At 36.2% G+C, this 26,147-nt stretch overlaps 1 protein-coding gene across 1 annotated transcript in view; it reads right to left on the reverse strand.

Moving 5' to 3' along the window:
* SLC2A13 (solute carrier family 2 member 13) overlaps positions 1 to 26,147 on the reverse strand; it is a 336,502-nt gene that overhangs the window by 223,642 nt on the left and 86,713 nt on the right. The window lies entirely within an intron of this gene.

Consider the following 26,147-nt stretch of genomic DNA (forward strand, 5'->3'; position numbering starts at 1 on the left):
ATATGAGTGGTGGTGTAATTAATTCAAGTGAAGAAACACGATCCAAATAAGGAAGATACTGCCTATTTAACTTTAAAGTTTCCATATAATACAAACACACCTTATCCATGTTACATTTATAACACAAAATGGGTTTTACAGGAAAACCCAGCTTTTAAATCTAAGCATTTTCCACTTCTGAGGTAATGAAATAGTATCAAAAGATTCAGAGTTAAACCAACATAGATATAATTCTGAAAGAATCAGTGTCTCAAAATATTTCAAGAATATATATTTTTAAAAACATAAAATTTTGAAATCTTAGACTAAATATAGTAACACACCTGCTAAAATGATTCCTTATAATAACACTTTTTTTTAATCTGAAATTTTGTTACTTAAAGGAGAAGCAACAGAGAAGCCAAAAGGATTTTACTAAGGCACAAAAAGCAGAAGGATTGGGCTGCAGAATCAAAGTATTAAATGTTAAGAATATGAAGAAACAAATGAACTAATCCTTCATATTGTAAGATGATACTGAGCTATCTCTAATTTCTAAAAGGCTATGATTCTATGATTTCTGTCCTATACACTTTGTAGCTTAGAAAGAAACTACCACTGAAACAAACCAAGATAACACTGTAATGCCATGATATAGATGGTCCACAATTCTATTTGTAGAGATCTACCCTAGAGAAGCACACATCCATGTGGTCAAAAAATATATACAAGGATGTTCATTATAGCATTGCTTACTATAACAAAAAATTAATGCCTATTAATAAAAGAACAGATAAACAGAATGATGTATTCATACCTGGAATATTATAGAGCAGTTAAAAGGGATGAAACAGATTTATTTAAGATCTGACTCAAACCAACTCAATTTGAAAGAAAGCCAGCAAGGAACTTAATAATACATGCAGTATGACACTACTCCTATAAAAATCTCTAGGGGTCATGCATCCCAGCACTTTGAGAGGCTGAGGTGGAAGGATCACTTGAGGCCAGGAGTTCGAGACCAGCCTCGGTAACATTGCAAGACCCTGTTTCTAAAAAAAAAAAAAAAAAATTAATGAGCCAGGAGTGGTGGCAGCATGCCTGTAGTTCTAGCTACTCACTAGGCTGAGCCAGGAGGATCACTTCAACCCAGGAGTTCCAAGCTTCAGTGAGCTGTGATCATACAACTGCACTCCAGCCTGGGCAACAGAATGAGACTCTGTCTCTAAGACCAAAAACAAACTCTAGGGATGTGTGTGTGTCTAGAAGGATACACTCCAAGTCCATAATAGCTAAGATCACTGGGGCTAGAGCAGGGCAGTATGAAATGCATGTCATCAATGGCAAAGAGGAATCTGGTTTTATCTATCATGTTCTAACCTTTCAAAGGGAGGCTGTATTTATACATTACCTGTTAAATTAAACTGCTTTAAAAAAAGAAGTGCCTGACACCTTCGATCACAAGCGATAGATCCTTTTAACAGCCAAATATGATGTGTATGCTATAAATTGTTAGTATCTACAAAATTGTGTCTATTGACAGAAAACAGAACATTAAAGTCTTTAGAAAAATGTTAATGAAAAGTACAAACAGTTGATTTATATTAAATAAATGTCTACTTTTTCTTTTAACAAGTTCAGGATTGAGACCCAGAACTCTGCTCTCAAATCCAATTCAGAGACATGAGTCTTATAACAAGATAATACTAAGTTTAAAAGCCATCTTGAAAATCAGGCAAACTGACAAATAATGTCTCTTTACTCAATTATAACAGTATTTTGAAATTATCTGACTATACTTCTGATATTATTTATTTATTCTTGTTTAATTCTAAAAGAATGTGACATGTGGTAATATTCTAAATGCCCCTAATCTACACAAGGAACATGGAAAATTCAAGGAAGAAAATACATAAACTGGTAAAGCAACACACAGTTTTTGCACACTTCAGTACTGAATCTGGCAAGAGGGAGATCTTACGTTGGTGTTTGTGGAATCAAAAACTAAATGAATATCTTCTTAGGATATAAAGTAGTGTTAAGTAAAGAATATTACTCAGAGATACCACTAAGCTAAGAGTGTTTTGCTCTAGAAATCAGAAAAGCAGAAAATGTGATAATAATTTTTTCCACTGGAAAATAAATGTCGCCCTGTTGTCTGATGCATTGACTGCTAGGGAAAGTCAGCTAAAGTTACATACCTAAATGAAACCATCTATATCATCCTAAAATATATAAATGTCATTCATTCTTCCATCTTGTGATATAGGACAAGGTCTGTCCTCTGAGCACTGATCAGCTGACAAAAGCATTGTTTTTCTTGCAAAAACCACAGATGTTATGTATTGTCTACAATCTCCATAAAGAACAGTGAAAACTTAAGACAGTTAAACACATTCCACACAGAATCTAATTTAATGATTTTCTCACAAAACTTTTAGAGTCATCTTGCCTACGGTTAATTTGAGAGCAATTTTCTTTGGTGACATCTTTATTGAATCTTTCCAAAGTATCCAACTTAGGTTTTCACTGAAATCTTTATTTATTTATTTTTTTTTTAGGTTTTTCTTTCTCTGAATTTCTGTTGATTATAGTTGATGATACCACATAATTACAGCAACCAGCACAATGGCATAAACAGATTTGGGAACAAACCCAAATGACTTGGTAAACCAACAGCCCAACAGGCTGCATCACAAGTGCCAGGGTGTCCTGGAAAGACATCTGCCAACTGTGAATGTGGCTTGTGGTAGAGAAGGTTTTAAGGGAGTCTTGGGTCCACCAGTTAATTGTAAACGTCGGATGTGGAGCATCTGTGTACTGCACCTTGTGCACATGTTAAACTACATTTACTAATCACCAGATTCGTTCCTCAGTGTGCATATGGTAAGGAATACAATAACCTAAGATCCACGCTATAGCCAGTGGCTCGAAAAACATTTGGGTAACATTCCTGGACCATTAACCAAACGGTAGGAGACACAAATAATATTAAGTTAGACAGGGTTTATCAACATCAACAATGTTGACATTTTTGGGCCAAAAGGTTCAATGTTGTGGGGGCTTTTCTGTCCATTTGTAGGATTAAACGTCCTGGGACGTTTAAGGATTAAACGTAGGATTAAACCCACTAAATGCCAACAGCACAGCATGTTCCCTGAGCTGTGCCAACCAAAAAATGTCTCCAGACAGTGCTAAATGTCCACTAGGGGGCGAAATCGCTCCTGACTGAGAACCACTGAGTTAGGGTAGATGAGGAGCTTTTAGCTTCTAGCAAATATTGTTGGGTCCTTCTTATTGAGACTCACAGAATTTCACATTTTTTGATCTATCAAGGATCTTTGTTGGCTACTCTGAAATTCATAGAAGTTGTGAACAGCCAGACTGGCTACATAATTTGCAGGGGTGAGGGAAAAATGAAAATGCAGGTCCCTTGTTAAAAAATTAAGACTCTCAAGACAGCGACAGCAGAACATTAATTAAACCAAAGGCAGGGCCCTTTTGAGTGCAGGGCCCTGGGAAGCTGCAGGTCGCATGGCCATGAAGCCAGCCTTTGATGGTGATCTGGTGATGGAGTCACAACATGGGATTCTTGCACCCTTTCCACTAAAATGACAGTCACGTGAATATCTGTTACATCTCAGTAAGTCAAGAGGCGTTAATATTTTGAGTTCCTAATATTTCATTATTCCATTTTTCACTAATATTCCCTATACTTAGCAAAAAATATTGTACCTAATAGTGAATTAACTTCTCATTTAAATTTTTTTCAGAATATTACAGGGGTACAAATGTTTTGGTTATAGGAATTACTTTTGTACAGTTTGAATCAAAGTTATAAATGTGTCCATCACCCAGAAGATGTGCACTGTACCCATTAGGTGCGAATTTACCCATCCCCTCATTTCAACTTTTTTACATCAGATTTTTCAACAGAAACCTACTAAATTAGATTGACAGTTCAAATTATAGGACCACAAAATAACTTGTGTTTTATTAGAAACAACCATGAGGAGTTTATTATATTTTATTAGTAGCATCTGTTCTCCTGTCTTTGAATGCTAGAGAAGATATTAATGATGTTCTTTTGCCATTTGGAAACAGATACTCTTTTCTCAAAAATTATCTTTGGCACTGGATTAATTTTCTCAATTATTCTTGCCATTTGGCAAATGTTTTAACTCCAGGTGTAGAAATTAGCATCATTTCCAGAATGATCAAGGGAGACATATCATTTATTATAAAATGTCAGAATGTATTGCTTAAAGACATGATATTTATATTTTTCTGGTGAGCACATGTGACCACGGTGAACCTAATATCTAGCTTCTTAGTATCATCAGTTTGGGCTTGCTTGCTAAAGACCACCGGGACATACTTGACTCTCCCTTTTATTGCTTTCTCTTTTTCTTTTTCAACATTCTTCCAAATGTAAACCAGCACAGTGATGATTATGTTACAGACAATCTCACTTCCAAAACACAAGTAGGTAGTTATTATGTTGGTTCAGTAATGTTCAAAATAACAAATCACAAACTTCCCAACAAGTGTTCATTATCCGATTTTACTATCCCAGAATGGAAAGTGCCACAGGAAGTCACACTCCAGCAGTCAGAGACAGAATGCCTGAGACTGGGACTGAATGACAATGATGTTAGAAGGCTTCACTAGGAAATGTCTGACAGAGGATGTCACTTCTAACTCTGTGCTTTCGAGTTGCTAAGTTCAAGTGTGCTGGTTAAGAAAAATCCCCACGCTGAAGGTATTTCTATGACCCTTCAGACAGAAGGAGACACTAGCAAACTATGCAGTGGCAGCTACAGTAAAAAGGAAATGTTTTTAATTTGTATAACTGAAAAATATATACAGAGGATAGCTTCCAAAAAACCCTTTGCAAAGGAGGTAGCACAAATCATCAAGTGGTTTTACTAAATGATAAAATAAATAAATAAATAAAAACTCTGAGTACAATAAACTGTTATCTACAAAGGCTGAGATCTAAAATTCACAATACAGTGGAAAAGGGATCGATTATGCTTTCTAAGAATAAGGAATCTTATATATCACCCTCTTCCCCATGTCTAGACTGTTGTAGGCACTCAAGAACTATTATTGAATAAATACTTTTACAGAGTTTATAATATGCCAGGTACTGTTCTCACAGATTTATACATTAAATCATCCAATCTTCAAAATAATTCTTTGAGACAGATATTATAACTGTCTCCATGTTACAGGAGAGGACACTGAAGCACACAGAGGTGAAGTAAATGGCCTAAAGTTGCACAGCTGCAATGAAAACCCAGGCATCTCTTTCTAGGTATTAGGTAACTCACCCAAGTCATATCATATCACAGACAGGGCTTGCACCCGCTCAAGTCTATCTTTCTGCAAAGCTAATCCCACTATGTTACACAAGAACAACTATCCTAAACCTATCCTGGTAAAGTAACCCACTCAGATACTATATATATTTTGTATAATGAAAATAACTTCATTATAATTTCCCTTGGGGCTTACTTCACTAATGTACAAAACAAAGACTGAGAAATCCACATTTAATGAGCTCTTGCTGTGTGTGGCCCTATGCAGGCACTGTACTCCAACCTACCCACTCCTCACCATGATGTGGAACAGCCTTCAGCACCTGATTTTACAGCTGAAGAGACTAAAAACTTGGGGACAAAGTTAGATAACTTGTCCATCGTCACACAGATAGCAACTGGAGGGACTCATATTGAAACAAAATCATGTAATTTCGAGAGAAATAAAAAAAGTGCATGCATGTGTGTGCGTGTGTGTATATATTAAAAAAATATCTATACTCAAACATTATTCAGCCTCAACTTCCTGGTTCCTTGTTTAAGTATTTGTTGATCTTAACCAGTAGATTATATAAGGCCCTGGAGACAGGAATCTTTTTTTATAAAAACTTTGTATACCACACTGCATTTAATACAATAATATGCAAGTAAATGCCCCAGAAACGTGTCAAATAACTGATGAACATATATGTCTGGCCCAGAAGTTAGCAACATTCACCCAACTAATGTATGCTAAATACATGAATTAAGTACAAAATATAAAACTCTAACATCTGTAGTGATCTCTAGCCCCCTCTGATTTACCTGAGTAGGAAAACATTATTCCTGTTGTAAAAGGCAAAGATTCTCCAACTTATAGCAGAGTAGTGCACTGAAACTTCAAGTTGAGAGAAAATTCACCAAAGAATTCCATAAAAAAATTATATTTGAATAACTTAACATCAAGCGTCAGACTCATCTCAGTTTATAAAAGATATTTCTAAACTATCACCTTCATATACAAACTAAGACTAATATTATAATGCTATATTAGATCCAGCCAATTTTTAATCTCAGAGATTATAATAAACAAAAATTTTATGCAAATGACTATGTCTTGGGAAGGGTGATTTTCCAAGACCACTGAATTAAGTAACAGGCAAGTACCCCAAGACTCCAAATTAAATATGCACCTTGTAGGTCAATATCTATATTGCTGCTGGTATAATTTAACAAGTAATGAAATATATGAGGGAATCTTTAAAAGGGCTATTTTTTTTTTTTTTTTTTTTTTTGAGGCAGAGTCTTGCTTTGTTGCCCGGGCTACAGTGAGTGCCGTGGCATCAGCCTAGCTCACAGCAACCTCAAACTCCTGGGCTCAAGCAATCCTACTGCCTCAGCCTCCCGAGTAGCTGGGACTACAGGCATGCGCCACCATGCCCGGCTAATTTTTTCTATATATATTTTAGTTGGTCAGATAATTTCTTTCTATTTTTAGTAGAGACGGGGTCTCGCTCTTGCTCAGGCTGGTCTCAAACTCCTGACCTCGAGCGATCCACCCGCCTCGGCCTCCCAGAGTGCTAGGATTACAGGCGTGAGCCACCGCGCCCGGCCTAAAAGGGCTATTTCTCACATTATAAATAAATATATTTAATACTTATAATTTATTGCTATCTGGGCACTTAAGGATATTAGAACAATAACATTCAATGGCCCACTCAAGAGAGAAAACATTTTCCAATATGACTTACAGATTAAGAGTCTGTTTTTAAAAAGGGATCCTCAATCCCAGCATTATTCAAATGGTTAAACTCAACCTTTTTATCCACAATGATAGAACCTCATCTCTGTAACAAAATTTCTTTTGAAAGAATTGACTAAAATTACCTCATAGGCATAGGTAAAAAAACAATGATGCCATTAGAGCTCACACTGAATCAAAGATGAGTCAAGATAATTCTATTTTTTTTTATAAATAGTGCACAGGTTAATACTTCTGTCTCAATAATGAAATGTTAGCTCCCTCCCAACCAGAAACAATTCTTATCCCACTCAATAATTCTATATACCTACTATCAGTAAATTAATCTAGACTATTATAAAAGCTGAGAAATTTGTCCAGAGTAAACTAACTAGGATAAATAAATCATTGCATCTGACTACTTTTTCTTAGACCTTAATACGCTACCACCCAGGCAGATGAGAATACTTTTTTTTAATCACTGAGAAATAATTCACATACTATAAATTTCATCATGTAAAAGCATACAGTTCAGTGGTTTCCATGTATTCACAAGATAGTACAAAAATTACCATTATCTAACTCCAGAATGTTTTCATTATCCAAAAAGAAATCCCCATATCCATCACTCTCCATTAAAGCCCTAGGCAACCACTAATCCTACTTTCTGTCTCTACTGATTGGCCTATTCTGGACATTTCATATAAATGGTACAATATATGGCCTTTTGTGCCTGGTTTCTTTCTATTTAGCATAATCTTTTTCAAGGGTCATCCATGTTGCAGCCCATATCACTATTCAGTTCTTTTTTATGGCTGACTAATAGTCCAAAATGTTGCATTGACATGCCACATTTTATTTACCCATTCCTAAGATGATAAACATTTGGGTTCGTTGGTTTTTTTTTTTTTTTTGTATTATGAATAATGCTGGTATGAACCATCACATATATGTTTTTGTGTGGACATATGCTCTTAATTGTCTTGGGGATATATCCACGTGTGGAACTAGGGGGTCATATGGTAACTTGCTGCTTAAATTTTTAAGGATCTGCCAAACTGTTTCCCACAGCAAATGAACCACTTTACATGCACCAGCAGCACAGGAGGATTCTAGTTTCTCCACACCCTTGCCAATCCTTGTTATTTTTCACTTTTTAAATTATAGTCATCCTAGTGGTGTGAAGTGGTATCTTATTATGGTTTTGATTTGAATTTCCCTAATGACTACTAATGGTAGGCATCTTTTCATGTGCGTATTAGCCATCTGTGTATCTTCTTTGGGAAAATGTCGATTCAAATCCTTTGCCCATTTTTTAACTGGGTAGTTTGTCTCTTTGTTGTTTAGTTGTAAGCATTATTTATATATTCTGGATACCTAGACTTTTATCAGCTATATAATTTGCAAATATTTTCTTCCATTCTGTCAGTTGTCTTTTCAACTTTTTTGATAATGTCCTCTGACATGCAAAATTTTAAATGTTGATAACGTCAAGTTTATCTACTTTTTCTTTTTCTGCCTGTGCTTTTGGTATCATATCCAAGAAATCATTGCCAAATCCAATGTCTTGAGGATTTTCCTTGTGTTTTCTTCTAAGAGTTTCATAGCTTTAGCAGTTATGTGTAGGTTTTTCACCAATTTGGGTTTTGTTTTTTGTTTTCAGAGACAGGGTCTTGCTATGTTGCCCAGGCTGGACTCAAACTCCTGGGCTCAAGCAATCCTCCCACCTCAGCCTGGCTAGTAGGTGAGACTACAGATGTGTGCCGCCATGCCCAGCTTTGATCAATGCCTTGAGTTAATTTTTGTAGATGGTGTAAGGTAAGCATCCACCTTTTTTTTTGTATGTAGGATATCTAACCCTACACCATCTGTTGAAAACACTATTCCTTCCCTATTGAATAGTCTTGCACCTCTGTTGAAAATCAATTGACTATGAATTTACACATTTATTTCTAGACTCCCATTTCTATTCTATCCATCTATAATGTCTATCTTAATGTCAGTATCACACTGTTTTGATTACTGTAACTTTGTGATAACTTTTCACATCAAGAAGTGTGAATTCTCCAAGTTGGTTCTTTTAAATATTGTTTTGACTATTCTGAGTTTTTTGCATTTCCATATGAAATTTATCACCTTAATTTCTGCAAAAAAGGAAACTGCAATTTTCATAATTATTGTACTGAATCTGTAGATCATCTGGGAAATATTGCTATCTTAACATATTAACTCTTTCAATCCATGAGCATTCAGGTGTCTATTTATTTAGGTTTTAATTTCTTTCAACAACGTTTTATTTCCACCTAATGGTACAATGAACACTACCCGGGTGATGGGCACACTTATAACCATGAATCAAGCATTATAAAAGTGATCTATGTAACCAAAAATATTTGTACCCTCATAATACTTTGAACTAAAAAGATATTTTCACTAGTAATTGAAAAAAAAAAAGCCAATGTTTTATTTTCAATGTACAAGTCTTGCATTTCTCTATCATTAAGCTCTGTCATTTAGGGAGGAGCTAATAATACCTAAACCCTTATGTAAAATATGTCAGTGGAATAAATTTCTTCATTTAAAGAATGATAATATCCTCTAAGTTAACCTTCATTTAAAGTAAAACACAAATAATGAGGGTTATAAGATTTTTGGAGCTGGAGCCAGCACTAGGAGTAGAGAGATCTATAAAACATAGTACCCTTCCTAGACACAGAATGTATTGGGGGAGTGCAATAGACAGTAGCCTACAAGGAATGAACAGACATTAAAAAATAAAAGATCCCCAAACCATGCCATAACATGAAACACTGAGTCTCTTTTAATTTACAGTTGGAGAAAGTGAAGCCTCAAAAGGTTATTTGATATAATTAAGGGAACACAGCTAATTAGTACATGAGCTGGAACTACAATCTGCATTAAGATTTAAAAGAAAACGAACACTTCAACACAATGTGAAAGTTATCCTGCTTCAGCACCTCAGTTGTCATTTGTCATAGATTTTTGTCATATGTTAGATATTAATATAATATTTTTTAGTCCTAAACTCCCAGAGAGACAATAACAGACAAGACATTCCTGGAGACATGCTCACTTCCTCAGGCCTCTGCTCAGAGGATTCCTCACCAAAAAGATCCCTCTTCACCTTTCTAAACTCCCAGGCTCCCAACACTCCCTCTCCCCCAGGGCACCAGATCTTTCCCCATCACACTCATCGCTTCTTGGTGTGTTATATATTCCTTTATTGTCTGTGTTCCTTCGCCAGAATGCAGATCCACAGCAGGAGAGACTTTGCTGTGGTCACTGTTGTACTCTTAGCACTGAGAAGAACAGAGTCTAGCATTTTGTAGGTGCCCATTTGCTGTTAGGCAAATAAATTATGAATGTAATGAAAGTTCTGCAGCCAATGGATATGCAAGTTTGCAACTTAGCACAGGTTCTAATTTTATCAGTTCTCCGAACTTTAAAAAACACAGGGCATTGCAGACTAAGTATAAAAGATTCACATCATTTCTTTATAGGAGAATTTTATCTCATATATTTTGGTAAACTATATTTTGTGAGGTAGTTACTGTATCTATTTCTGAAGTTGTCCTTCCTTTCGGAAAATAATTACATGTCCTAAATTTTCCTCTTTAAAGTTTTCAAGGGACCCAGTAGGTTCTGAATAATAAAATGTAATAAACAAACCATCTTCTATCTTTCTTAAAAAACCTTTTGGATTATTGACTAAATATTCTTCACTAGTTAAGCGAATCATGAAAAGAAACAAAAATATGTATCACATAATGGTCACTGAAATGACCAAAAACCATGAAAAATACAGTCTGAGTCAATGTACTTCCTTTCAAAGGGCTACGTAAGAGTGATATTAATACTTAACATTACTAAACGTTTTATATGGTTTAGAAAGAGTTGTACATGATTCCTTCGTATTACCATGGAAACACGATAATCCCATTGTTGTCCGTGCCTATCTCTGAGTCATATTTGTGAGCATTATTCCTCCCCAGAACAATCTCAATTTTATTGACACTAGCTGACAGTGTCTTGTTTATTCTGTTAGTGACTGTCTCTCTTAGCTAGAAAAGATCTCCATCAGAATAGAGACCTGGTCTATTTTGTTCAGTGTGAGAGGACATAGAGCACAGTGGTTGAGAGACGATAGTTTGGATTAAGCCCTGGCTCTGCCACTTACCAGCTGTGTGATATTAGGCAAATTACTTAGCCCTTCTGGGTCTGTTTCATCATTTATTAAATGAGGATCCTAACAGTATTAATATTTACCTCAGTTGCTAGGGGATTATATTGGTTAGATATATAATGGGCTTAGAATAGTATCTGGCATACAGCAAGTGCTCACCAAATGTTGTTATTGCAAAACTCTGTATCTCGGCATCTAGCCCAGTGCTTGACACATGCAGAGTAGTTTTAAAAAAATGGTTATGGATGAATGAATTACCCTAGCCTTATGAACTCCTGTCTAAGCTATTAACTGCCTCTTCCCTATTATAGTTGCTAGTCAATAAATAAAGTTTTATCACTTTTAATTTAAAAAAAAAACTTCCTGATTTGAGTTAGAAAGAAACTTTAAAATTTTTCTTTGGGAACTCATTTTAACATGGCAGGAATGGTAAACAAATGAACTGGTAATAGGCATAAAAAGGAAGTTCATTTTGTTCAATACCAACTACTTAAAAAAAGTGATAATGTTACAGTTCAAGAAAAATTGTCAAAGAAACTGAACAGCCTTTGTCTCTGCATAAACAAAGACACTAGATGTATAAAATTATAATAAAGCCAATCTTAAGTCACAAAAATATTAATACTTTTATTATCATGAAAATATCTTAAAATTCACCAAAATATAGGATGCATATTCTTAATGCATTCTGCATATGCATTAAGAACATGAAGTCAGATGGGTTTGAATTCTGAATTTGGCCACTTAGTAGCCAAGGAGACCTATGCAATTTACTTGAGGTTTTTTCTAAACTCCATTTTTCTTATCTCTAAGATAATATAATAATGACAATAATAATGATGTCATGCAAGATTATTACAGACTTAAAAGCTATACTATCAGGTATATGCACAGGGCATGGCACAGAGTAAATCCTCAAAAACCATTCTCTTTTATTAATTTCAAAAAACTGCTAACAGATAAAACCCAAAAAATCATATGATTGTTTTTCAAGCTTTTCTCTTTAAGAGCAGTAAGACTTCAAATGATATTATTCCTCTTCGCTGCCACAAATGTCACCTGCATGGGTATGTAGCTATAGCTATTATTCCACATGAAGATAAAGGACTTATAATTCTAAAACATACTACTCAGGGGAAAAAAACTCACAACTCTAGAAAGTTGAATAAATATTCAGCAGGGCCATTAAACATAAGACAGAAAACCCTACAGAATTATTACATCAATGATGCCAATTATATTTTAGTAACTCTCGTGACGTGAACAGATATCCTAATAAGCTGTTTCAAAAAGTAAAATTAAAACATTTTTCACAGAACAATTTCTGAGGAATATGAGTTTCCAATTACTTCTCAAAGTGGGTATATCTAAAGATAAACTAGCTAATGAAAGTAGCAGAAACAAAATAAATATCAAATTTCACATCTAAGATTCTGACTACAACTCTATGGCCAAGATGGTCATTTGTCTTAAGAGTGCTGTAGCCACTGCAGTCACAGCTAGTGAAAATGTATTTGGATTTCACAGGCTCACCTTTCACAGCAGAGGGCAAGATTCTACCATATCTTGAAATGAGCATACCAATAATAAGGGCCTAGCCTGAGTTATAATCTATTCTCCATAATTATAAATGAAAGCCTAATTCATTAATTGGTAAGTGGTATTTTCCAGAATCAGACATTAACAAAGGTCTGCATTAAAATCAATTCTAACAATAAATCATGAGATTTTATAACTTTTATATTTGAAACTGATTGTACTTGTAAATATTTGACCTTAAAAAACATATTTTTTCATTGGACCCAACATGTCAGCAACTGGAAGGAAAAACTAATAACTCCTAATATACACATAAATTCCAAATGCTTTTGGTAAAAAATCCACAGTGAGATTCTAAACATACAATTCTGCCCCTGGAAATAGGGACATTCAAAAATAATCATTGTGCACTGACTTACATCTCTTTCTCATCACCCACACTTCCCTGGGGCTTCAGGATGACTAACACAGAAAGGAGGAGTTTATATATTATAAAAACTCTACTTCCTCCACCAAATCTCAGGAGTCAAAGATCAGACATCACCATACACTCCTCCCGCATGAGTCAGAGAAACATTTATGAAGTACCTTGTTAATGTCAGGCAGTGACTATATCTGGTGGTAGAGATACAAAGATAAGCAAGGCCAAGTTACTGGTGAAGCAGGGACACGACATTCGAATGCTGACTGCCACAGAGATGCATCACCGAGGTGCCCAGGGAGCAGAGCGAAGGCAGGCACCCTGCCCCCTCACATTCTGGATAAAACTCACTTCCACCCTTCCTTCTGACTCCCTCACTTACCTACCTGTTCTATAAAACCCCAGGATTTCTCCCTCTTGGAGAAGTTCCTCATTAATGAACATTCTCCCTATTACAATAGCCTGAATAAAATCATCTCCTTGACTGTTCAGAGTACTCAAACTTTCACAGAGGGTATCACCTTGGTTTGACTGCAATCCAAGGAAAGGGAGCTAAGATTTCTGTTTATGTGTCAAGCCGTTTTGACAGGGCAGCCAGCCACAGCCTCGGATGAGAGACCCAGCTCTCACTGCAAAACCGTGGCCTCTTTTGGTGCCTCATTACATCAAATGTGACACTGTGTGCTTGGACAGACGTGTCAGGCAATATGACATGTGCAGAAAGGGCTATGGCCCAGCCTTTGGGAAGAAATATGCTCTAAGCAGTGGTCTCATAAAAGTCTATTGCTTCAATTATACAGAGGCTTTCCTCTAACATTTCCTTACAGGTTCTTCTGTGACTACACACCATGTGCACACTTACACACACATATACAACTTTACCACCTGCACAGAAATAAGGGAGACACACCCACTAGGAAATACCAAACTGAAAAGACTTTAAAAAGCTTGATTTCTTTCTTGCTGATTTGCTTGAGTTCTTCGTAGATTCTGGTTATTAGCCCTTTATCAGATGCACAGCTTGTGAATATTTCCTCCCAATCTATAAGTTGTCATTTGCTCTGTTGATTATTTCCTTGGCTGTGCAGAAACTTTTTAACTTAATCAAGTCCCATTTATTTATTTTTGTTGTTGCTGTGATTACCACTGGGGTCTTCTTCATAAATTCTTTGCCTAGGCTGGTATCTAGAAGAGTTTTTCCAATATTTTCTTCTAGAATTCTTATGGTTTCATGCCTTACATTTAAGTCTTTTATCCATCTTGAATTAATTTTTGTGAGCAGTGAGAAATATTGATCCTGTTTCATTCTTCTGCATGTGGCTATCTAATTTTCCCAGAACCATTTATTGAGTAGGGATTCTTTTCCCCAGTGTATGCTATTGTCTGTTTTGTCAAAGATTAGCTGGCTGTATGTGGATGATTTTATAACTGAATTCTCTGTTCTGTTCCATCAGTCTATGTCTCTATTTTTGTGCCAATACCATGATGTCTTTCTTGGTTACTGTAGCCTTGTAGTATAATTTGAAGTCTAGTAATGGGATGCCTCCAGATTTGTTCCTTTTGCTTAAGATTGTTTTGGCCATTGGGGCTCTTTTCTGGTTCCAAAAAAAGCACAGAATTATTTTTTCTACATTTGTGAAATACGACATTAGTGTTTTGAGGGGAACTGCATTGAATCTGTAAATCACTTCGGGTAGTATGGACATTTTAGCAATGCTGATTCTACCAATCCATGAGCAAGATATGTTTTTCCATTTGTATCTTCTCCAATTTCCTTCCTCAGTGTTCTATAGTTCTCTTTGCAGAGATGTTTCACCTCCTTGGTTAAATATATTCCTAGGTATTTTATTTTCTTTATAGCTATTGTGAATGGTGCTGAGTCTTTAATTTGACTCTCAGCTTGACTATTATTGGTGTACAGGAATGCTACTGATTTGTGTACACTGATTTTGTACCCTGAGACTTTGCTAAATTTATTTATTAATTCTAAGGGTCTCTTAGTGGTGGAATCTTTGGGGTTTTCTAGATATAAAATCAAAATCAACCCCATCAAAAAGTGGGCAAAAGACATGAACAGAATTTTCAAAGGAAGACAGACAAATGTCCAATAAACATGAAAAAATGTTCAATGTCACTAATCAGCAGGGAAATGCAAATTAAAACCACAATAAGATATCACCTTACCTCTGTTAGAATGGCTTTTATTAAAATGACCAAGAATAGTAGATGCTAGTGTGGATGCAGAGAGACGCTATTGGTGGGACTGCAAATTAACACAACCTCTATGGAAAACAGTACAGAGATTCCTCAAAGAACTAAAGGTTCTACCACTTGATCCAGCAATCCCACTATGTGGTATTTACCAAAGGAAAAGAAGTCATTTTATCAAAAATAAACTCAAATGTTTATTTGAGCACACAATTCACAATTGCAAAGATGTGGAATCAACCCAAGTGCCCACTGATTCATAAGTGCATTAACAAAATGTGGTATATGTATGCCATGGAATACTACTCAGCCATGAAGAAGGATGACTTTTCCAACAATTTGGATGGAACTAGAAACCATTATCCTAAGTGAACCATCTAAGGAATGGAGAAACAAACACCACATGTACTCACTATTAAACTGGAACCAACTGATGAGCACACATGTGCATAGAGGGAAGCAAAACTCAAGGGAAATCAAGCAGAGGATAGGGGGAGGAGGGGATGGGCAATAACCTGTTTAACGGTCTGGGTGATGGGCACACTTACAGCCATGATTCAAGCATTATAAAAGTGATCCATGTAACCAAAAATATTTGTACCCCCATAATACTTTGCAATAATAAAAAAAAGAATCTACAGTTGGTCCCACAGACCCCAAGCGAGATACAGTCTCTTCCTTACATTCCCCACATTCTTTTCCTTTCCATTCTTTATGTTCAGTTCTCGATTTCTTAATATCATAAAGCTATTACTGTATTTAAAAGTGCAATGAAGTCCTTTGGTACAAATTATATTCCCTAGTTACTAGTGAAGTTTCAAATATGTAAATATCCTCCAAAGTTACACGTCATCAATTAAACTAAGTAAAAATACTTCAGAAAAAAAAAAAAAAAAAGGAAAAAAAAGTGACGAGCGTCCTCCAATTAGTCCTAAGAGTAAAAACTGAGAAAACAAACATATTTAGCAATTACTTACAGGAGTCAGCAAACTATAGTCCATAAGCCACATGTGGTTAGCTTCCTATTTTTATAAATAATAAAAGATAGCAGGCACAAAATAATAAGCTTCATGGTTTACTGGAACAAACTCACATTTGTTTCCTTATATATTGTCTATGGCTACCACAACAGAGGTGAGTAGTTACAACAGAGACCATTGGCCACAAAGCCAAGTATGTACTATTAATATCTGGCCCTTTACAGTAAAAGTTTGCTAACACTTAGGATAAAGTATCAAAATTATTGCCTTACCACCGACAAAGAGAACAGCCCTAAACCTGTTATATTAAAATAGGTACAATTAAAACATCACTATTACAATGTTATCATTACTTTCTTCTTTCTGATGGAATATGATTTTTCCTAAGTTGCAGAGTTTCTACTCTTGTACAACACAAGAAAAATAATACCAGCATCTATTGGACTAAGCAGGCAGAAGTGCTTCAAGCATGGGTGGGGATTCTGATTTCAAGATTCTTCTTTTTTAAGCACGAAAGGAGGTAAGAAAAGCCTCACCTTTCTCTGCTGCACCCCTTTTAGTGAAAGGATTTGTTCTTCAAAATCTGGATTCAGTCAAAAGGCCCCACCTAAGGACCTAGAAGGCCACATTTTGCCTTAAGGCTGCAGGTTCCCCACCTATGCCTGAGAAAACTCCTAATGTTACTATTTCTCAAATTTAATATTAATTCTTTTTGTGAGACAATAATTACATTTTCTTTGCAGGGTTCACTGATTAAATAATAAAGCTTAGGCACTCAGTAATGTTGGGTGTTTCCTCCTTTCTCTCTTGGTCTGATGATGCAGTCTGGGCTCTGTTAAAATAAATCTGGAAAGATGAATTAAAATGAGACTGTGACGGAAGTTTAATAACAAGCTAAGGAACGTGTTTCTGAAGCAGAGAGGGACATGATCCTGTCGGTGTGCTGCAGTGATAATTTTGGAGGCCATTGGGAAAGGATGAAGAGGGAAGATACCAGAAGCAATGAGAGCAGTTGAAGACACTGTTATCCAGGCAGAGAGGATTAACACCAGAGCTCTCACCCAGGCAATGAGAGCAAGAACAGATAAGAGGAAACAGATGGGAAATACAGTCTCAAGGTTATTTTGTCAACTGACAGTAAGGTTATTGTCGTTTGCATTTTTTATAGTTGTTTGTATGTCTTCCTTTTAAAAAAGGACATTCTTAAGGAAATTTGATAGGTTCTAAGCTCCTTAAGAGGAAAGACCACACCTAATTTTCTTTTGTTTGGTAGTTACATCCCAACCTAGGTCGCATGACAAACAGGGTTGGCTGAGTGGAACAAGGAGAGACCTGAGTGGCAGGTAGCAAGTGAGGCTCAGATCCTGAAATCGGGTCTGCTTCACGTTCTAGCTGTTTGTTCCCAGCCCTCCATCTTCTCAGTACAATATAGATTATAATGTCTAATTTTTAGGATTGTTGGAAGAATCAGAGAGAGAGCGAGCGCGCATATGTTTGTATACGTGTAACAGTTACAGAAATGGGCATTCAGTAAAAAGAAATTATTACGGTTGGGCGCAGTGGCTCACGCCTGTAATCCTAGCACTCTGGGAGGCCGAGGCGGGTGGATCGCTCGGGGTCAGGCGTTCGAGACCAGCCTGAGCAAGAGCAAGAACCCGTCTCTACTAAAAATAGAAAGAAATTATCTGGCCAACTAAAATATATATAGAAAAAATTAGCCGGGCATGGTGGCACATGCCTGTAGTCCCAGCTACTCAGGAGGCTGAGGCAGGAAGATTGCTTGAGCCCAGGAGTTTGACGTTGCTGTGAGCTAGGCTGACGCCACGGCACTCACTCTAGCCCGGGCAACAGAGTGAGACTCTGTCTCAAAAAAAAAAAGAAAAGAAAAGAAAAGAAAAGAAATTGTTACTAGTATTTTTGCACTAGAATTATCCAAATATCAATAATGAATGTTAAGACAGTACTACAAAAGATCTTTCCTTTCACATAAACTTGGTCCACATCCTCCCTCCTTTTGAAACAGTTATTGGGTTCAGTTCTCTAAAAAAATATTTTGAAGGTATATTTTATTCTAGGAGATACACAGTGGGAGTCAGTTTCAAGGAAGTACCTAGAAAAATTCAGAAAAAAAAAAAACCACCATACTGAAAATGTGAGATGCCTGTATATAGCAAGTGATTACACTTCTAGCTTCATAAACCTAATAATTTTCTCCTCACTCTATCCTGCAAGTACATACCTCCTTATTGAAGGCTACAACATATCAAGGAATAAAGGTGTTAATAACTAAGTTAACTGAAATGTGCACCTATGGCAAAGTGTGTTCAGTAAGATACTTATGGAAAATACGGCTCAGTGGGCAGAGCAGAGGGATTAGAGGGCCTCAGGTAGAGTGAGAACAGAAAGGGAAAATTAACGAAATTTGACCACTCTATCTCCCCAATACAAACCCAATTTAAAATGCAAGAAAAATAAGTGAGCATGACTTCTTGCTTTTTGAGAAACATTCAAGATCTCCTCTGATGTTTTCGAGGAGGCAAGTTTCTTCAGATAGTACATGACATGGCCATTAACATTCTCATTCTAGAGACTATCAACGGAATTGTCCTGTTACCACTACAATGCCCCATCACTTCAGGGTAGCTCATGTGCCTTCCCTTTGGAGGTATGAAAAAGGTCCGTTTTCTTCAGGATCTTCCTCTAACTTTCTCCAAAGAGAAAGGGTGCAGCAATTTGTCACATCTAGATGAAAAAAATCTCCAGACCATGGTTTTATTTACAAAACATACTATCACCTGTACTGAACGATGAATTTAATGTCAAGTTGGAAATGAATTACCCTGAAGCAACAGTTCAGAAATTCTATATTCTTTTTGAAATGTCTACCTTGTGGGGGGGTGTCCTCCCCATTTAACTGTATTACATACAAGGCATTCAAAAACAGTATAAACCTCACAATGAGTTGGGGGAAAAAGTCTCTGACACAGTCAAAATTCTTTCAGCATGGATTTTTTTTTTTTTTATGAGATATGGATTTAAGTACATCTTAGCAAGAAAACAGAAATATAAAGCTTTGAAGTATTACCCCTCTACTTACGAAGACAATCTGGATTTTCAATATAAATCAAGGGAAATGGCTTGAAAGCCTACAAGTAATCTGAAAAGTGCTTTCTTCTCCCTTGAGTATGCTGAGTGGAAAATCTCTGTGCTGTTCTTTATCCCCATGTAATAGGAGAGTCAATGACATTTTAATGTAAAATCCAAGAACTATTCCAATTCTGCTAAAGATTTTAAAAGTCCTCTGGAGTTTAGAAAATCAATGGCAACTTTTATTTAAAGCCCTATTGAATGAAATAGTTTCTTTTAAATAAGGCAGCATGCCTAAGAAAATAAGTTTTACTAAAAACTGAACAGAGTGCTAGACTGTTTTAATAGTCCTTCACCTTCTGTTTTAATCTAGTCTTTACCATGTAAGATATGTATAACAGCCTCATATTTGACAATTTTTGCAATTTTGCAGCAACCTCTACAATATTAGATCTAGAAATGTTTTCTTTGCCAATATTCAGAAAATTGTGGGCCATCTTGCCATAAAACAATTTATCATTATCTATTTCAGTTTCATCCAGTAAACAACATACACAAATGTCATCTGGGTCAGACAATACTGTACTACCACCACATGAAAAAAATATAAGCAAACTGCCAAAAATATCATGGGGAATGACTACTTTCCTCTAAGTGCACCAGATGTCAACTGCAATGAGCATTCGAATGCAATGTCATTATGCTGGAATTGGATTTCTAAAGAAACATACAGAAGAATTTCTATCAAAATATCATAAATATTTACCCTCTCTGACCTCCCAGCAGAATGTGATTTGCTGAAATGGCCATGGGCAATATCAATTCAAAGAAAAAGAAAATGTCTTTTGAGAAGGTAACATTTGATGACCAAATTGCAAAATTACTGGAGGGAAAAAAAAAAAAAAAACAGAGATGCAGCTGTCCCTTCCTGGACATGACAGACATGACCCCCAAAGAGATGGAAGTAAATCAAATCATGTTTTAAAATGAACTCACAGGAGAATCTTGAATAAATTCCCCTCTTTACAATACTCTTGCTTTCCAGGCTAGAGATTAAACTCCCAGTCAAAGGCAAAGTACAGCGCCAACACTGGCCCAGATTCCTGAGTTCGTTAGTTGATAAAATTAAATAATGCAAATCTTGCTGGCTTGCATGTTTTTGCATAGATTATACACCACATAGGTAACCTCAATGCCCTACAACAGTGACTAGCAACCAGTGGGCCTGGGTTTAATTCCAATTTGAAACAGTACGGCCTCTGGGTTGCTACTTCTCCTATACGACTAAATACTGAGATTTTAGTGACCAAAGAGCAGGGCCAACTTTCTGGCTGGCATTCTTTTAGTCAATAAATCTATTTTGGCAATATCTGTGATCTAGGTGATCTAAGTAATATTCACTGTAAGAGATTTTTAATTTATAATTTTTTTTAACATGGAATTCACAAAAAAACCTATTTTCCTTTAGGGGGGAAAAAAAAAGCCCACAAACATTTTTAAATTCCCTAGATTGAGCCTGTACTACACAATAGACAGATTTGTAAAAAGGCTGCTCTCTGCTGTCCCGAGGTCTATAGTCAGTGTCTTCCTTGTCTTCCTCCATTCAGTCTGTTGCACTGACACTGTCCTGACCACCTCATTCTCCTTAAAGACACCGCTTCTTTCTGCAGTGGTTTTACCACCACCATGTGCATATTTCCCTAGAGAGAAAAAGCCTTCTTTGTTTATGCTTTCCCTTCAGTGATCCTGCCTTAATACCACAGTCCAGAGTGGAGAGGGGGTGGCAGAAACAGCACTTAATCTGAGACCTTCCCTAAACCCTTTCTAAGGGGCTCCTCTGCCAAGGCCTTTGCTCTCCTTATACTTCATCCCAGAATACCCTTGTGCTCTGGTGCAAGATAGTGAAAAAGTTAAATGAGCACTATCAAGCAAGACGGTATAAAGACATGAATACACAACTCTTATTTTTAATTCTTCCCTAAGACTGCCTTCAGAAGAATCCTGTCTCTTTTTGTTGGTTGGCTTTACTTTCCTTCTTGTGGAAGGCAGTTATTAACTGTTATGAACTAAAGCTCATGACAAAGGCTCTTTGACCTTCTATATGCTCAGTCAATTAAGAGATTCATCTATACTGGTATGGGCAGACCCTACTTTTAATACCTTGGCTAATGAATTTGCCCAAGAGAGGAACTCCAATCTCTGTAAGTACATGTCTATGAAACTGAGGGTTAAATATCCCAAGGGATATACATGACAGAGTCATGGGGTACTTAAAGTCAATGAATAAACGCTGTAGCTATTTTGGAAAAAACAAAACAAAACAAAACATTTTTAGAGTGGAGTGAAGCAGTTACATTATGGAACAGAATGCAAACTTTGGTTAATTGCTAGGATAAAGCAGAAAAATTCAAATGAAGTTTGAGCTTACTGCAGCTGCCTCCTGCTATGATACCCAGGCCCCAAAGGGCCAGCCTCTCTCCACTCAACTTTGAAGCTAAGAAGAAAAGTTTGCTCATCACTGCCTTAAGTAATTACCTACGTCTCTCTCAGGATTCCATCTCTGCTGAACATGTAAGTCATGACTCTATTGCACATCTATGCAATATGAAATAAACTAGGAAAGCAAAACATGAAAGAGATACAACAAAATGATGGGAATGATATTGATATTAACTTTGTATTCAAATTTGCTTTCAATACTTAAAGTAGTAACAGTGTCTCTGCTAATTTAAAGCTGAGGCTTGGCAACCTGAGGTAAATAAAGATGTATAGTTAATTCTTACTGCAATGTCTTAAAAATCTGGTACCTGTACACTTTACAACTATTATCGAAACTTACAAAGAATTAGTCTGGTCCACTTAATAGTACGTACCACTTTGCACGTGCTGCTGCTTCTGCCTGGAACGCTCTTCCTTCCAGTTCTCTACATTGCTGATTCCTTCTCACCCTTCAAGTTCACCTTTTCAGAGAGGCTTTTCCTAACCATCCCATCTAAAGCCACTCCTTTTCATCGTCTGTATTTTATTATCCTGTTTATTTCCTTTAAAGCAATTCCCACAATTTGTAGTTAAGTGGTAATTAGTTACTCTTTTATCATGTGTGTGCCTCCTCCCATCAGAACAGAACAGAATCTTATTTATTGCCACATCTCCACCTCTATTGAGTGTCAATAAGCTGCTGCTGCACAGCATTTAGAAATAAAGAGCAGGCATTTCTCATAGACTTTTTAAAACTCTAAAAAAAAAAAAAACAAAAAAAAAAACAAACCTTGGAGCTATTACAATCTGGCTCTTTTTTCTTATAAACCTAAAAAGAAACTGAAGCTCAACAATTCTCCCAAGATCCTTTTAGAATTGCAAGTTTGGGGTTGAGTCAGGAATAGTCTTCCATCTCCCTGTCTCCCACACCAGGGAGCTTTCCAAACCAAGCTGTTGTTTCTTCTAGTCTCACTTTATTATTCCTACAGGATGTATAAACAGTGCTGAACACACGTGAAAACCAAATGTTTGCTTCTTTTCCCATAAACTGTCTTTTTGTTGTTGTTCTGCCAACTACAGTGGAAAAACCCACAGAAGACACTGTATGCCATGCAAAGAGTCTGATCTCAATGCCACGTGCAGAAGAGATGGGATGCACTGCAACCAATCACGTTCCACAGCACGGTGTGCCTGGATGCCTCACCACTGCTGCTGACATGGACAGAGCGACTGCCATACTCACAACATAAAGTCTGGTTTTAAACCAGGAGAAGTAAAAGCTATATGCACTGACATCTCACATATCCAAAAAAATAAATTAACGTAGCTAATATATAGTTCAGTAGCTACACCTATTTTCCTCACAGAGGGCAAGTTTAAACTCAAGTGACCAGGAAAAAAAGAATTCTATGAAAAAAAGAAGGATCACATAAGCAAGAACCATAACAGTCACAAGTCACAAATCCACTGGGAAACTCCTAGACAAGACATGGTTTATTGATCTGGAATCAAACTCATTTATTAACAAGCTCAATGTTTATAAGAGGAAACTAAGCCACCATATCGGTGAAGACATTTCTCCTTGTAAGAAATATGGTGTCTTAAACAACTTCTTTCCAACCTCCTAGAATATCTGTATAACTTGTGGTGCTTAGGTCAAGGTTCTTCCCTCCAGGCAGCTGCACCCCACTGGCCACAGTTCCCAGGCTAGAAGTCATGGCTCAAGATTCACCTCCTCAGCATGCATGGTCAGATTAACAAGCCATTCTCTAATCCTCCAACACAATGGCTGACTCATCTTTCCTGGGCCAGGCCATTTTTAATACTTTGAAGTTAACTATTTCTTTGAGTGTATTTGTCCACCTAGCCTGTCATTCTTGAGTGCAATGTGATGGAGGGCCAAGACCATGTCGGTTTGTTAATCTAAGTCCCTGCACTGACTTCTATTTTCCAACTAAACTGACACAGAGTGTTGCTTCTGGACATTACAATGCCGATATAAAATTCTTATTTCTGCAGACCATGTTTTACCGTGGTCAAGTTTCTTAATGGTAAAAATGAGGCCCCAAATCACTGGTGCCATGTAACACTGGCAAATCTGTCTGCATGAATTCATGCCATAGTGCTCTTAGCTGTATACTTTTAAAAAGCACATGAGATTAGCTTTTAAATTAAGCAAGATGATAGTACTTTAAATAATACAAATCCAAAAATGGCTAAATTATTAATCCCATTAGTTCCAAAGTTTAGAATATTTACCCACTCATGAGACAAATGTTATTAGAATTCAGTGACTAATGTTATAGTATTTTTTTTGCCTTGTCACCCCAGCTACAGTGCAGTGGCCTCATCATAGCTCATTGCAACCTCAAACTCCTGGGCTCAAGCAATCTTCCTGCCTCGGTATCTGGGACTATAGGTGTGTGCCATCTCACCAGGTTAATTTTTTCTATTTTTGGTAGAGACAGGGTCTCACACTTGCTCAGGCTGGTCTTGAACTCCTGGCCTCAGGTGATCCTCCCACCTATACCTCCCAGAGTGCTAGGATTATAGGCATGAGCCACTGCACCCGGTCACATTATAGTATTTTTAAAAACCTGCACCAAATGTATGTAAAAACTGGGAAACAGGGAACTATTTTATCTATACCCAAGAAATGGTGCCCTATTTAGCTTACAAAGACTTTTGATAAAATCTAAAGTAGATATAGCTAACTGCAATCCTATGTGCCTCAAATTTCTAAAAAATTCATTTCATTATACATTCCAAATAGTCACAAAACTCAAATCGGGTACACTATGAACAACTGCTTGGCTAGACCAGTTAGACATTTTTTAAGCAGTCAAAATGATACGTCCTTAATGCTTTGTAGTAAAATCAATGATATCCTTACCCCTAAACAACAAAGACTTTTTAATTAAATTGTCTTATCCTTTATATAAATTAATAAAAACATAAGTTCCAAATAGTATTTAATATAATTATTCTAATACCCTGAAAAGTTTTCCACTCTCACATTATTAGCACGTGAATTTCAAGGGGACTGATTACTACAGAAGCAAATTCATATTCTATTCAAGCTACTGAGGAGAGGAATTTAAATACGAGCATAAAAGAAGTTACTTGTAACTTAAATAGCTATTTTAAAATAGCATTTTTTAAAAATTGCTAAATTTAAAAATTCAGCATTAACAATGTTGAACTCAGTAAATTATTTTGTTAAAGCAAAATTATCCTTTACCTTTGTACTAATATGTTACTCAGGAAATGCTGACATTGCCAAACATGCAATAGATGCTCAAAAAGCATTAAAAATGACCTTCACATAGAATGAGCTCATAGTTAGTTGGAACTTTGGTCAGGGCAAGAAGGTAAGAGCATCATGCTACTGTGTTGCATGTATATAAAATTAAGGCAAGCCACATGTGGCTAACAGAAACTAGCTTCTACAGGGTGTTCATTCTGTTGTTCCACAAAGGCAGCGATGTTCAGCTCCACCAAAAATGGCAGGAGAAGGTGAATGGACAGACCTTCTAACATTTGCATATGAAACGTATCAATAAAGGGATGTGTATGTTTGGCATTTTCTTAGGTATGAAAAATTATTTGACCAATATAAATCAGCATCTCCATTTGAGCTACCGATTAACACAGAAACAAAAGGTAGGTCGAGAGAAAATGAGACCAATCTGAGAAATGTGAACTGAGCAGACTGTTATTGTTGAAAAAATATATTTTGAAATGTCAAACTTTTCTCAACATTTACATCCTGTAAATCACTTACCAAAATCAGACTGTCAAGATTATAGATCCTGCCTCAGAATTTTTTGGCAATCTGGATATGATTTTTTCCTCCAAAATAAATTCATCAATGTAAATTAACTAGGAATTTTCTTTTCTTGGTTTTCTGATGTGGTAAAAATTTTGGATTAAAAATTTTAATAAAAATGGGGAAACACAAAATTATCCCCAAACTAGTATATGAAGGTGTTTATTTCTTTACAAAAATTAGTATGGAAATTAATGTTAACACATGTAAACAAGGCATTTAAATTTTTTACTAAGGTTATTTATTTTGACAATAGTTCATACTACGACTTCTTGAGTTAATATGGAAAATCAATAATACATATATAATTATATATGTAAGATATTTATATATAAATATACATACATACTCAAAAAATAAGCACACACATACAAAATG

This window comes from Eulemur rufifrons, chromosome 16 (assembly GCF_041146395.1).
Source record: "Eulemur rufifrons isolate Redbay chromosome 16, OSU_ERuf_1, whole genome shotgun sequence".
In the NCBI taxonomy this organism is placed as follows: domain Eukaryota; kingdom Metazoa; phylum Chordata; class Mammalia; order Primates; family Lemuridae; genus Eulemur; species Eulemur rufifrons.